Source organism: Sminthopsis crassicaudata, chromosome X, assembly GCF_048593235.1.
Source record: "Sminthopsis crassicaudata isolate SCR6 chromosome X, ASM4859323v1, whole genome shotgun sequence".
NCBI classification, from domain to species: Eukaryota; Metazoa; Chordata; class Mammalia; order Dasyuromorphia; family Dasyuridae; genus Sminthopsis; species Sminthopsis crassicaudata.
The window spans coordinates 69,454,978-69,467,591 of record NC_133623.1 but is presented as its reverse complement, the minus strand read 5'-3'; the positions used below and the strand labels follow the sequence as shown (position 1 = coordinate 69,467,591).

General features: G+C 44.8%; 1 long non-coding RNA gene across 1 annotated transcript; it reads left to right on the top strand.

Moving 5' to 3' along the window:
- Positions 1-4,066: 4,066 nt before the first annotated feature.
- LOC141549200 (uncharacterized) lies at positions 4,067-12,379 on the top strand. The gene is made up of 2 exons (XR_012484282.1): positions 4,067-4,175; positions 4,526-12,379. It is a non-coding gene; the product is annotated as an uncharacterized LOC141549200 (long non-coding RNA).
- Positions 12,380-12,614: the final 235 nt, after the last annotated feature.

Genomic DNA, 12,614 nt, shown 5'->3' with positions numbered 1-12,614 from the left:
GTAGAGGACCACAGAGAGTAGTGAAACTCTGGCTGAGGTATAAGCCCAGAGGGAACCTGCTGACAATGCCTGATTCGGTTCCCATCTCTCTTTGGGGGCATCTCAGACATGCTGAGAAGTCAGGGAGCATGACAACCTGTGTTCTACTTGAAGCAGAGATACTTGCAGCAAGGAGGCATCTACATAATAATAGCAAGGTGCTTACGTGGTCCCACATGCACAGCACTCTATAGTTGGTGCATGCTCAGTATAGTTAGCACATGGGCAATGTACTATAGTGATACAATTGTACTAGGGTATTTAAGGGTGAGAGAATTTGAAATAAACATATTCCATGTTTGACCATTCACATGGGTCTTGCCACTTCACTCCTTTCCCAAGATGAAGGAGTTAGGCTGGAACCGAGATCCTTCAGAGAGCTAGTCCAGACACTATATTTAAACACTTACTAAGTGTGCCAGGTCTTGAGCCAGGTGGTAGGAATTGAGAGACAAAAAACAAAGAGCCTCTACTTAATTAACTGGGAAACAAATTACTGAGCAACAGAATTCAATGCTCAATTAAAAACTGCTAGGAGAACCAGAGAGTGTTTTGCTTGCAGTAAGACTTAGACCAACATCTCACATTATACTCCATAATCAACTTCAAATGAATAAGACTTGCGTGTTAAAGATCACACCACATAAAAAAATTAAAAGAGAAGCAAATCAACTATGGGCAGGAGATATTTTCTTAAGTAAACCAAAGATATAGAAGCACTTTCAAAAGGTAAAGGAGGTAACTTAAATTACATAAAACTGAAAAACTTTTGGACAGATTAATAATGCCTAGGATAAGAAGAGAAAGGAGTGAATAGGGGAGAAAAATCTATCAAATTTCTCAGCTAACAATTGGGTATTTAAGATATATAAACAACCCACAAACACATATGTGTGGATTGACCAGGAGGGGGCAGCATAGATAGATGAGTGTTTCTATGCACTTGTGTATGTCTACATATACACACACTTCATTTGTGTCTTTGTATAGAAAAAAGTGAAGTGGCCCCAAGCTTGGGCATTAAAAAAATCAGGTTTTTCCTTTGTTAACGTAGGAATTGAGGACGTTAAGAAATCTTTCCTAGTGTTCTGACTACAGCATACAACTTTTTACTTGCTGGCAGCATTTTAAATTTTTCCAGATGATTAAGGTATGCTTAGCAGAAAAATTGATAAAAATTAATCCCTAAAGCAGGCAAGAAGAAGGTACAGAGAGATCAGTTATCTCCATGGTCCCCCCCTCTGGGAAAGTCTTCTAGTCTGAAATGCAAGTTAGGTCAACCCTTGAGAAGCTCCCTCTGTAGAGGGAATCTCACCTTGCCATGCCTGTCAGGAATCCCCGTCGTGTCCCCGAGGTTAAATTCTCCCTATAAAGTCGACTTATGGGCCATCTCGTGGCCGCGGCCTTTCTTGGGGCCAGTCTGTCCCGGCACTCTGCTCATGGCGCCTCTCCCCTCGTCCTTCCCCATGTCACATGGTATCTTTCCTAAGCCCACTGTGCTTCTGAACGCCCCCTCTCCTTACAGCTAACTACCTCTTTTGGGAGGCTAAGTCCCTTTCAGAATTCAGGCTGCCAGCTGAGGGTGTGCCCCAACCTCACAGGGTGCTCCTTTCCACTGGGGAATTGTCTCCTATGCTCTCCAGCTCTTTCATATTCACCATTCCCGGTGTCCCTTGTGCCCTTCGTTTAGTCTGCAACATCTTCCCCTAAATAAATCTGCCTCTTGCCAAAGAGAATGGCCATTGGGAATGCTTCACGTGACCAAACCCCGACTTTTGGCACCTCCCACCTTCTGGCGTCTGCATCAGCTCCACCATCTTGGTGCTCGAACCCCATCCCAGATAACAACACCTGGCTCACAGGATGCACCTGGCACAGACAATCGGCACAGAGACTGCTGGAAAAAGTGACATGAAAGAGGGTTGTCCCGTCTTGGCCAGAAAGCATAACATTTCTATTCCTGTAGCACCTTGCCTCCTGCAGCATCCCAGGGAGGGTGAAAAGGTGGCAAAGGCTCCCTTCAGGAGGGAAGGATGCCCCAAACGGCAAGAATTCCCAACGCTGAGGCTCGGAAAGGACCCCAAGAAGTGTGGGGTCTGCAGACCAGTGTCCTGAGCTTTCTCAGAAGAAGTTGCAGACTTCAAGCCTCAGGGAAGTCAAGCGGCAACGTTTAGTGTAACTGAAATGCCCACTGAAGGGGGCTAAACTGGAAAAGAACTTAGCAAAGGACCCGGAGCAAGAGGGCAAATTGATGCAAGTATTTCACTTGTGAGCATCTCCCCTTCTCTCCCCCCGAGGCCTGACTCACAGAGAAGGCGAGCAATGGATCTGATGAGTAGTAAATGATGAGTAGTAAATTATGGTCTAAACAAAGATGGATCAGTTCTTTTTCTCTCTCTCCTTCCTTCCCCAAAGTAACCAATGGCGGGTTCGGCAGCAAAGGAATTTGCTACTTAATGCTGTATGGAAACAAAGTCTTTATTGATTAGAATGGAAACACCAGAGAGCCGGTGGGCAAAATGGCTGCATGGTACAAGGCCATTTGCAAAGAGAAGATTCCCGCTCTCTCTTTTATGCAGTGATGTAGGGAGGTTCCTGAGACTGATGTAATAAGATAAGGACTCTCTTGTTATCTTTTGGGGACAGACAGAAGTCTCTTCCCCAAAGGAATTTCCTGCTGGCATTTGGTCTATCTGAGCAGATTAGAATGGGGGCTGTAAAACCCTGGCCACCTCAGATAGCCCAAACTAGTTTGACCACATCTTGTATCAAAGGTCCAAGTCCCAAAGGAAGTTGGAGATCAAACAAGGAATACCAAAGGGGCTGCTGCCCTCAACAGATCCATCACCCGTGAGACTGTGTGAAATGTATTTCTGCGCTAGCCAGACACCGCAAACCAGGGAGAACTTAGGCTAAAGAGAAATAGTCCGCTAAGAATAGGAGGAGAAGCTGAGGCCAGGGCTGTGCGGGGACAGGTAAGGGCAGTGAGCAGCAGCTGCCAGCCTCGGCTCTCCAAGAGGACCAGGACACCTCGAGGGGCTGCCCTGACTCCGAGTGGAGTTCAGGGAGGGAAGGTCACCTGCCCCCCGGAGCAAGGCGCTGCTGCCCTCTGCCTCAACTTCCAAAGCTCTACCTGAGGCACAGGAGAACCCTCTGAGGTCCCGAAAAGCCAAAGCAAATGCATTCATGGCAGAATCTGTCCCTGAAATGGCCAGTGATCCCCTCCCCCCCAAAAAAAAAACCTACAAAGGTGCGCATGTCAAAGGACAGGCTTAATTAGGAGCACCATTGCAGGGAAGGCATCCTTGGGGCCTTTTATCCTGCCAAGAAGGAACAGCAACCCGAAGAAAGGAGGCTGTTTTTAATTGTCTGGTGGCTTTCAGCCGTGTCTGACTGACACCTGAGGTGCACTTTCTGTTGGGCGGGACGGGGAACTGGCTCCTCACTTCTTTATCGGCTGATTTTATAGAGGAGGAGACGGAGGCAAACACGGATTAGTGACTTTTCCCAAACAGCAAATGTCAGGGGCCATATTTGAACTCAGGAGAAGGAGCCAGTCCCCTGCGGGGCCGCGTAGCCCCCCCGCACCTCGCCCTAAACAGAGGCAGGTTGGCCACTTTAAAAGGTGGGAGGGAGGGGGGGAGGCAGGGAGGACGAGCTGGGGCGGGGTGGAGGGGGAGGGAAAGAAAGCCCAGTTCTTCTGAGAATCAGCCCACAGCACTGTCTCCTCAACTCCCCTCCTCCCCACTTTCCTGTCCGGAAGCCTCTCTATCAAGTGAGGGGAAGAGGCCACGCAGCCATATCAGAAGGGCGGGGGAAGGGGTGGGGGAAAGGGCCTTCTCTCCTTCACTCCCAGTCCCAAGAGCAAGCCCCCCTTGTCAACTGGCTGTGCACGCCTGCGCCTGCCCCCGAGGGCGCACTTCCTGTTTCCTGTAGCCTACCTAGGGCCAGACGCAGGGGTGGGGTGGGGGGGGTGCCTCTGCCCACTTCCGCTTCCTGTCATGCGCGGTTTTCGCTGTCGCACATCCTGTTTCCGACGGGCGGCGCTTCCTCTTCTTGTCCGTTTCTAAGGCTTCTTGACTTGTCCTTCCTCCATTAGGCTCCGGGCCTGGCGGACGAACCTGGTGTCTGGGAAGGTAAAAAGAGTTTCCTGTAGCTGCCTTTGCGTTGGAAAGGACGGAGGCGCAGCTGCGAGGGAGCGGGGAGGGGTCGAGGCTAGGCTTGGCCTTGGCTCCGGGGGAGGCTGGGGAAGGCAGGCCGCCTCCGGCCCCTCCCGAGGTTCCGGCACCATTTCTTTCCTGCCTCTGCCTTTTCTTTCTCTTCTTCGTTTCTCCTACTCTTCCCTTCTTCTCCTCTTCCTCCCCCTCCCCCTCCCCACTTTCCGGGCCTGGAAATCTACTAGAAAACAGAGCAGGCCGGCTGCTTCCGGATAGGCCGTGAATTGTTAGCGGTCGGCCATCCATTTCTCCCCCTGTGTTCTCTGCAGATCGGGTGATGGCGCCTCCGGGAGCTGGGCCGTAGACCGACCACCGCGACGGGAGAAACCCACCCGGCAAAGGTGCCTTTGAAAGGGAAAGTGGCCGGGCCACACCCCGGGGGAGGCTTTCATTTCCGGCGGTCCGCGGCTGCAGAGGAAGTGGCACCTTGCGGAGCGCTGGGAGTCGGTGGCGTTGGCATTGCAGTGTGGGGCCAGAAGCCAGGTTTGAAGGCGACATAGTCCCTTTGTCTTCTGTCACTCGTGTGGGGGCGGGGTGGGGGTGTTCTCCTGCAGACAGTGCTTCTCAGTGGCCCGCTCTGCCCAGGGGAGGGATCGGCTCCCCTTAAGGACGGGAACAGGGCACAAGGCGTTTGGGGAGTTTCTGATGCTTAGATATGGCAGTGGCTGGGGAAGGCCTGGGGGGAGGGGAAGGCATTCAGGGAGGAAGTCTGATAGAGAGGGAGTGTGCCGGGCCTGGGCCTGCTGCAGGAGGCTCCTCAGCACTCTGCTTGTAAAGGCCCTGGGAGCTTTTAACCCTGGAAACGAGGCAGCAGCACCAATCTAGAGGCTGCTTGGCTGCTGTCATGCTAGGTTAGACTTGAGAACTTAAGGGGAAATAACGGGAGAGATGGACCGGGAAAGTGCGTCCTCTGCGCCTCTGCCAGAGCCTCCCTGAGGGGGAAGTGACCCTCTTCCCACCCCTGCTTGTCACCCGGTCCTTTTCTCCACTTCGTCCCATCACATCCTTCATGGAGGACTGTTCTAATTAATGACTAAAGTTACCACGTCTTCCCCAGGATTAGAGTGAGCTCTGCATCCCTACCCAGCCTTATTCAATATTCTTACCATATACAGAAAGACCTTGTTCCTTGAAGGACTGCTCACAGCCACTGATTTACTAGTTTTAAAGAAACCCCCGGGGGTCTGGGATTATTTGCAATAAATCTGCTAAGAGAAAGACCGTGACCAAAATCATTTTTATTTTCAGACTTCTGAGTTCTGGCCACACAATCCCATGACTCTTTTCTCTGGGGATGCGCCTTAAAGGCTCTTGTCAAGCATCCTCTGTTTCTTTGCAAGATAAAGGTGGAACCCCCTTCTCTTTCCCCCCTAAAGGTGGGGAAACAGTGGCTTGAAATGCCCAGTCAGGCGCGGTGTGCAGGATTAGGGAGAAGGCGTGAAGAGGCCATCAAGGCCCGGCTGGGCCAGTGCCCGTTACATTTGGAGCTGCACTTGTTGTCTCTCCCGGGTACAACACTGCCTGGCCCAAAGCTGGGGGAGGTGGGGAGGGGGGGCGGGCGGCAGGAGGGTCGTTTTCTCCTCTGTAAAATGGGGATAAGAACAGAACAGCCCCTACAGCCTGGGATTGTTATCAGGATCAAAGGAGACGTTTTGAAAGTACTCAGCACAGTGCTTTATGGTCGGTGCTATGCACATATACATGTGCGGTGTGTAATAACTGTTACTGTCTGTGGCAGGAGCTGTGGAAGATGATGCTGCAAAAGAAATTGAACAAGATCCTTGCTTTGTCAACTTAAGTTGATGAGCTTTGTTATGGACAGTTACACTTTCTTTCCCTAGTTTTTCCCTCCCAACAGGTAAGTAAGTAGTAGGTGGTTCCTGGTTGGACTGAAAAGGTAAGTCTCCAGCTCCCACTGGTAGCCGTGGCATTGCACAAGCATTAACAGCAGAGCAGCTTATGAACAATCATCCGTGGTTTCTCCATACACAGGAAGCCACGTAGAAGGAATTAGTCGTTTCGTGAAGGCTGTGCAGCAGCGCTGGTGGAGTGCTTGTGATTGAGAAACAGTGGGGAGCAGCTCTTTGAGAGTGGGAACAGAGCACTTGGGTTGCTGTGTGAGTGCAGGGCTGTGTGTGTTTTGTGGAGTAGCACAAAGGAGAGTGAGAATTGTGCTGTTTGCATTTTGGAGACTTCTGGTAAGGATCTTGGAAGGGTTTGTCGAGTGTATGGAGCTCAACTTCCAGTAAAGACTTCCAAACAAAGCCTTAAGCTTCAAAACTTATCAGTTGGCACAGCTTCTAGCCCATAGTCCCTGCTTATGATCGCCTGTGGTCCGTAATTGTAACAGCCGGAACCTCACAGTTGGAAGGGACTTGGAAACCAGTGACTGGTGCAGAAATGGGAATCCCCAGTACCGCCTCCCTGCCTAGGGGTCAGTGGGGCAGGCATTCTTGTCCTCGTTTGACAGATGGTGGACCTAGGGCCCAGCAGTGGAAAGTAACTAGCTTAATGTCACCCAGCTAGATGGGAGCAAAACTGGGATGATAAGCCAGGTGTCCAGGTGGAATGCTCTCTGTGCATAAGCACTGAGGTGAGTGGAGGCAAGCAGATGACCCAGAAGTCCACTGCAGTGTCGCAGGCAAGAGGGGCTGGGCAAGGTGACCCCGCAGCAGACAGATGGTGCCCATGGGATGGAGAGAAAGGGAAGTGGGTGAGAGGGGTTAGGGAGGCAGGAGCAGCTAATTGGATAACTGGGGAGATGGCAGCAGCAGCTGGAATGACCGTGATCTCAGGGAGGTGATGCCGTTTGGGAGGAAAGGTATCAGTAACATAGGGGATGGATCTTCCACAACCCCTGCCTCAGTGCCCCTCTAACAAGGAGGGGGCAAGGTTCTTAGTGCCTTGTCATCACTGGGAGGGAGGGGAAAGCTCTTCCCTGTAGTAACTGTCTAGCTGCTGCTGTTGGTCACCTGCAGTGGTTAGGTTGTCATTGCCCTCAGGCCTTGCCTGTCTGGGGCTGGTTAGAACATTTCAGAGAAAAGGGAAGGCAAGAAGGGTTTGGAGTAGGGAGAGTGTTGCTTTTAATGGGAAATTTGGGGTTTTTTGGAGAGAGGGCCCATGGTAGCTATTGGGGCAGAGTGTAAGTTGATCACACTGCCCTTGAGATCAAGGCACAGGTCCGTTCTGGGATAGAGAGAGAAACAGACAAATTGTGAAAACCCAGTGGTGATCAAAACCTGGAGCTAGTGATAGGTGCCCTTGGTACCCCCCTGGGCCGTATAGTTCCAGGAGCCTGCAGCTCTTGAGAGCCTAGGCTGGAATCCCTAAAGAGAACCCAAATCTTCTGTCTCGACTTTCATCTTGGGGTTCAAACAATCTGTTTCCTTATCTAAAGGCCAGAAGTAAAATGCCCTGCTCAGGCATCACCTGGAGTATTGAATTGCAAAGATCTGGACCACATTCAGGACAGAATAGGGCCTGGAGATCCTGTTAAAACATCCAGAAATATTTAGCCTGAAAGTGGGGAGACTTATTAGTGGGCAACTACATGGCTTTGCGTGTTAGATGTCCAGGCAGCTGCTAGACTAATCACTCCCAAAGTTCCAACAGACCAATTATTCAATGTAAGAGACAAAAAGTAAATGGGGGAAAAAATTTCAGAGCGATACATAGAAGTACTGATGTGTCAGAGAATGAAACTCAGAACTGAACTAATTTAGCATGTATTGGACTATCTTCCATCTAGGGGAAGGGATGGGGGGAAGGAGGGGAAAATTTGGAACAAGGTTTTGCAAGGGTCAATGTTTAAAAATGATCTATGCATCTCTTTTGTAAAACAGCTATAATTTTCCCCTTTATTATTTGACTCAGGGACATTCCTCCAAATTAACCAAAAATTAATTTAAAGCCAGTTTTACCTCACCAAAACAGAACCTGTCCATTGGGAGGCTAATTACCAGACAAGACCCATAGTTTATTTGAAATGTGTATCTTGAGGGTACTCCTTCAATTCCTTACAAACTGATATGTTTGGGTTTCAGGTCAGCATAATTTAATTAAGCGTTAAATAAATCTGGTCTCTGAGCAGTGAGTCTGGTTTTCCCAGTCATCCAGAGATAGGTTCAAACAATGTAAGAAAGGGCACATGTAGAAGACAAACACCTTTTCTTTCCTCTGTGATTTTGGACAGCAATCTTTATGGTTTAACTGAGTTTTTCCCTGCATCATCTTTAGGGTAAATATAACTTTGTGCATAAGACTCAGTCTTTCCAACATTATTGCCTGTCTTTGTTTTGCTAAATTTGTTATGGGAGAATTATTTCTTTTTTGAGTTGATGTGGTAGGAACTACTGCTAAAATAGTTCCACTACAATGCAAAAGTTATAGGTTTCCTGTATAGGTTTAGACCTGAGAAAATAGGTAGCATTCTTTTATATATAGGCAAATTTATATCAGTGTCAGAGAAATAATTCATTTATATAATGCAGTCTTTTCTGTTAGGACATAAAAGTTAAAAGGGAGATAGTCCTGTACTTCCTTTAATATCATAAACCCTAGGATTTTTTTATGCTTAAGAAGAATTTCAGGAGGCAGAAGAGGAATCCTAACCTCCAAAATTCCTGAAAAGGTTTTATAGGGAAAAAAATCAGAGACACAGAAACAAATTCTTTTACATAGTATAATTTTTTATGTTCTTTTAAGTTATACAAATTAAAAGACAGATTCGTAGTGCCAAGTTACTTTGTCATATATTTTGAACAAACTTAGTTAATCTGTCATAATTTCAAAGGTCCACAAAGGAAACAAATCCAGTTAAACACATCTAAACTAAGTTAAGTCACATGTTATAGAGGGAATATATTCTGAATATCTGCGATGGCTGACTTCTAAATATATATTTATCACATGGAAATTATGGAGGTTAAAATCTAGGTTTTATTACTATGTTCCTGTATAGGTTTCGACCTGAGAAAATAGGTAGCATTCTTTTATATATAGGCAAATTTATATCAGTGTCAGAGAAATAATTCATTTATATAATGCAGTCTTTTCTGTTAGGACATAAAAGTTAAAAGGGAGATAGTCCTGTACTTTAATATCATAAAAGTTGAATAAATTTAAGCAAGGTTTAATCTCATATATTCCTTAGGGAAACAAAAGTTGTCATACTAGAGGTAAACTAAAGTTACAGTTGAATTTTATCACATGTCCAAGTAGGGACTTTGGAGATTTTTCCTCAGACTTTTTATCTGAGAAATTAGAGTTAGTCTCTAAAGCAAATTTTCGCCTCCCAATGAACAGGTTTTGAATTAATTTTTGGTTAATTTGGAGGAATGTCCCTGAGTCAAATAATAAAGGGCAAAATTTATTTTATTAAAGCTTTTTTTTTTTACAAAAGATATGTATGGATAATTTTTAAACATTGACCCTTGCAAAACCTTTTGTTCCAAATTTTCCCCTCCTCGCTATCCCCTCCACTAGATGGAAGGTAGTCTAATACATGTTAAATATGTTAAGTTATATGTTAAATCCTACATATGTGCATACATACATTTATATAGTAGTTTTGCCGCACAAGAAAAATTGGATTAAGAAGGGGAAAAAAAAAAAGAGAAAACAAAATGCAGGCAAACAACAACAGAGAGAGTGAGAATGCTATGTTGTGGTCCACACTGAGTTCCCATAGTTCTTTCTAGGTGTAGATGGCTCTCATTTTCACAAGATCATTGGAACTGGTTGGAATCATCTCATTGTTGAAGAGAACCACGTCCATCAGAATTGATCATCGCATCATCTTGTTCATGTTGTGTATAATCTCCTGTTTCTGCTCATTTCACTCAGCATCAATTCATGTAAATCTCTTCAGGTCTCTCTGAAATCATCCTGCTGATCATTTCTTACAGAACAATAATATTCCATAACATTCATATACTATAACTTATGCAGCCATTCTCCAACTGATAGACATCCACTCAGATTCCAGTTTCTTGCCACTACAAAAAGGGCTGCCACAAACATTTCGGCCCATATGGGAAGGGAAAAATTAAAAAAAAAATTCCAATGACAAAGATTAAAGTAAAGAGTTCATAACTGGTTGATTGAGAGATTTACTTGAGAATCCTTGATGACCTTTTCTCTTCTGATCTGAGGAATGTTTGAAGCATTAAGTAAATTTTTATATCTTATGGGACAGGGACAAGTTTTAGCTAGATCAGTAATTTGCTAAGTAGAAGAAATGGTTCTTTCATCTCCCCCCAAATAGTTAAAGTTGACAAAAGCAAATTAAAGATGAAAAAAATCACAAAGCCAAGTGAGGGTAATTTTAATAAAATAAAAAATTACATCGAAATAAGTCTATGGTGCAACTGGGAGAAACAAAATAGTGGCTCTATTTTTTTTTTTTTTTCTTAAAGAGAAAGAAAAAAAAGGCAACCTAAGTGTTTTCCAGAATGGGAAGGGGGAAAAAAAACCTCCCTTCTGAAGCTAATCTGACCCCAGAAACAAAATTGCTAAAGATTTTGTAAGTCAGGAAAGGGTCCCCATGCCTGAGGCATTGCTCATTTGATCATAAAAGGCTAGGTAAAATTTGAGAGAAAAAGAAATGGATCCTTAGGATTCACTATATAAAACAAAACAAAAAAGTGGCAAAGATCCTCCTTCCAAATTTTTCCAGGGAAAATTGTCAGTAAATACAAATACAAAATGTAAATCAGGCTGTTTGTAGAGAACAATTCCTATTTAAACTCCATTCCTAACCATGAAAAATATAAACAAACCTTAAAAAAATGAATAGAATTTGTATATAGAATTCAAAGAGTAATAAGTTAAGTGCTTACTATGTGCCAGGCACTGTGCTAAGCCCTGGGAATACAAAAAGGCAAATTTGTCCTTCATATGTGTCTGATTTTTCCTGACTATGGTTTGTAGCTTGCCAGGCCCTTATATTAAATTTAGGTTTAGGAGAGCAAAACCTGGTTTTAAATGTTATATTTGGGGTTCAGTATGAAATGTTGAGACCATAAGCATTAAGTATTGGGGTTTGGTCATGTGAAGAATTCATAATAGCCATTCTTTTTGGCAAAAGGTACGTTTTTTTAGAAGTTATAGACAAAATGAGATATAATAGACACCTGGAATGGAAAGTATGAAATAGATTTGGGAGAACAAGTAGTTAGCAAGAAAAGGGTTTTTTTAACAATGTTGGAAAGGATGAGTTCCCTAGTGGAACTCAGAATTAACCAGGAGAAAGGGAATATACCATGATACATGAATGTGCCCATAGCTGACAGGCTAAATTGCAAGAGAGATTCAGTACCCTGAAAGAGTTAACAGTTAATTAACTCTCCTAATTATAAGGAGAAAGAATGGTGGGGGACGAAAGGAGAGATGCCATGTGGCATGGAGGAAGAGTGAGGAGTAAGATGCCATGAGACAGGGTGTTGTGGCAACATAACCTAAATGAGATTCAAAAAAGATAGTTGAACCATGGACAAATTTATAGGAAAAATTTAACTCCAGGGGTTAAACATAACTTGATTTTTGACTGGACATAGCAAGGTGAGGGTTGTCCGTGACCTCTACAGAAGGTGGGAGTAAAACTTATTCCTATAAGTCTCTTTCTCAGCCTAACCAATGGAGCAATTCTTTTTATATTCCATCTCCTCTCTGCCAACAGAACCTGGTTATTCAGTTCCAGTCATCATCCACTATCTCTTGAAGTCTAAGTTCATGTTCATTGATACTCTCTATCCATCATCCTCTGAGGACCTTTCAGTCCTTTTCAACATCAGGGTTTTTTCCATTGAGTTTATGAAAGCTTTTTATTTTCAAAATATGTGCATAGACAATTTTCAACATTCACTCTTGCAAAACCTTGTGTTCCAAATTTTTTTCCCTCTCTTCTCCCCACTTACTCTCCTAGATGGCAAGTAATTCAACACATGTTACAGGTGCAGTTCATCTATACATATTTCCACAATTATCATGCTGCATAAGAAAATGGATTAATTTCTTGAGAATTGACTGATTTGATTTCCTTGCTCCAAAAGAATTCAAGGGACTCTTCCCCTTCCAGTGTCATTCCCTCTTATTTATAAATAAAGGTTTTTATTTTCAAAACATATGCATGGATAATTTGACAACCATTGGCCCTTGCATAGCCTTGTTTCAAACTTTCTCCTCCTTCCCCCCTACCCCATCCCCTAGATGGCTGGCAATCCAGTATATGTGAAACATGTTAAAATATATGTTAAATCCAATATGTATAAACATACAATTCTCTTACTGCACAAGAAAAATCAGATCAAAAAAAGAAAGTAAACGAGTAAGAAAACCAAATGCAAGCGACAACAAAAA